Source organism: Clinocottus analis, unplaced genomic scaffold, assembly GCF_023055335.1.
Source record: "Clinocottus analis isolate CAN_PGR_092001 unplaced genomic scaffold, fCliAna1.0.p SCAF_8, whole genome shotgun sequence".
In the NCBI taxonomy this organism is placed as follows: Eukaryota; Metazoa; Chordata; class Actinopteri; order Perciformes; family Cottidae; genus Clinocottus; species Clinocottus analis.
The window spans coordinates 22,094,076-22,096,635 of record NW_027176240.1 but is presented as its reverse complement, the minus strand read 5'-3'; the positions used below and the strand labels follow the sequence as shown (position 1 = coordinate 22,096,635).

General features: G+C 43.0%; 1 protein-coding gene across 1 annotated transcript in view; it reads right to left on the bottom strand.

The window, feature by feature from the left end:
- LOC137779617 (NLR family CARD domain-containing protein 3-like) overlaps positions 1-2,242 on the bottom strand; it is a 16,361-nt gene extending 14,119 nt beyond the window's left edge. Inside the window, exons 1-2 of the mRNA XM_068567661.1 lie at positions 2,187-2,242; positions 802-918 (exon numbers count right to left, since the gene is read on the bottom strand). The gene's annotated coding sequence lies outside the window, so the exon portion shown is untranslated. The remainder of the gene's footprint in view (positions 1-801; positions 919-2,186) is intronic.
- Between the last annotated feature and the right edge of the window lie 318 nt (positions 2,243-2,560).

The window sequence follows — 2,560 nt, the reverse complement described above, 5'->3', positions numbered from 1 at the left end:
AGCGTTCAGAATCAGTTGTATTTACGCCGATGGCATTTTACTTTCTGTCGCCGGCGACAAGCTCCGTACTAAAAAGGTTAAATCGGCTGATTCTTGACAAACCGACCACAGATTTGCTGCTTAAACAACTAACTTCTCGCCTGAAGAAGTCCTAAAATGACAACAACAGTAGTATTCAGAGAGTTTTCTCATCAAGTGCAGAGAAGATCCCATATAACAAGTAAATCCATGAAATAGCGCCACCTGCTGGTAGAAAGGTAAACCTTTACTGTGGTCTCATACAGGCTCTGCTCTGTGTTCACTCAAGAAACAGCACAATACGATAAAACAATTAAATATGATCAACTCTACACACACACGTTACTTGATTAAACTATATTACGAACTGTGTTGCATTAAAAAAATGCAGCGATTAATTGAACAGTTGATTCTTGCTGTGTACATATTTACATGCATATTAAACTGCCTGTAGTCTCTACTGTTGCTAACTTCACCAGGTGTATTTATTCATATTTATTAATTAATGTTATTTTAACGTTACTCTGCGTTTTTTTTCATCATATAAGACTGTAAATAAGAATTAAAAGACCGTAAATAATAATATCTATTTCTTTTATTTTGACATGAAAATAATCGTCTCTCTTTTCTCGTTCTTGGTTTCAAACCAAAAACAGGAAAACAGAAGTGGTTTTCCTGTTTTCCTGTTTTTGGTTTGAAACGGAAAACGAACAAACGGTGTTTTTTCCGTATTTCCGTATTTTCGAATGAACGATAAAACCAACGAACAAAGCGTACACGGACCCTGCTTCTATGCGTCTGACGCGCCGCCCGCTTCAACGCAGCTTTGCATTGACTTCACATGAAACCTCCACGCGCGTAGAAGTCTGGACGCGTTCGGTGTGAACGCAGCAGAAGAGCCTGGAAGAAAGAAAGAAACGCATTGAAAAATGTGCTGAAGCTGCTGCCAATACACACGACCTGTTCTGACCCACAATGCTTCTGCACAGCAGACATATGAGCAAGAGGGTCAAAGTTCAAGGTCCATGTGATGAGGAAGTGGTCTGTCCTCATGAATGCATCAGTATCAGGCCGCAAGGTGAACCACAAAAAGTCTTTTTGAACATGAGTCGCGCTCCACAGGCGTGCAGCTACACAATCTTTAGCCCATAAAAAAGAACCAGTCGTGCTAAGCTACAAAACAAAAGGTTTCAAAGGCAAAACCCATCCTGAGAAACATGTTGAAATGGACTTGAACAGGCAGAGAAGCTTCAGATGCTTTCTGTTGCCAACCCGGCTGTCAGTTCTGACCTTTACGACCTCACACTGCCAACATGAGCAGACATTGTAGTCACAGCAGCCAAAGAGTTCATCAAGCAGAAAAACATCACGCAGAAAAACTCTACTTCTACACAATCACACATGCACAGACATGCACAGACACACACACACATGCACACACAGACACACACACACACATGCACAGACACACACACACACATGCACACACACGCACAGATATGCACACACACACACAGACACACACACACACACACACACACACACAGACAAACAAACGCGCACGCATACAGACACACATGCACACACACACAGACAGACATGCAGACACACACAGACACACACAGACAAACAAACACACACACACACAGACACACAAACGTACACACATACAGACACGCACAAAAAAAATACACCCACAACAGATACACACTTCCACATGCAGGCACACACACTCTCTCACACGAACACACACACAGTTACACTGAACTCATGCCATTTATCAACTATATGAAGCCAAATGATTTATATCACAACTACATGAGCAAATACGATATTTTGGTCAAATTAGCGCACACACACGCACACACACACACACACACACACACACACACACACACACACTCACACACACACACACACTCACACACACACACACACACTCACACACACTCACACACACACTCACACACACACTCACACACACACTCACACACACACTCACACACACACACACACACACACTCACACACACACACACACACACACTCACACACACACACTCACACACTCTCACACACACTCACACACACACACACACACTCACACTCACACACACACTCACACACACACACTCACACTCACACACTCACACTCACACACACACTCACCCTGCTTCAGCTTCTCTTCTTCGACTCTAAATGGAGTCTGAACTTTATGACGCAACACTTCAGGCTTCTTTTCCTGTTCTCATGTAACTGGATCACATGGTCTCTGTGGCTCCGCCCCTCTTCATTTACAGGAAATCACAGTTCCTGTTGGTGTGTGTGTGTGTGTGTTTGTGTGTGTGTGTGTGTGTGTGTGTGTGTGTGTGTGTGTGTGTGTGTGTGTGTGTGTGTCACAGTGTTCATGAGTCTCTCGGCTTCAACAGGTTGAATTAAAATGAGTTCTGGTCAAAATGTTGCTGCTTTCTCTTCATGTTTAAATCATGAAGGTGAATCTAGAAGCTTTCTGTGTGAAGAACTAGAACACAGTTCAACAAGTT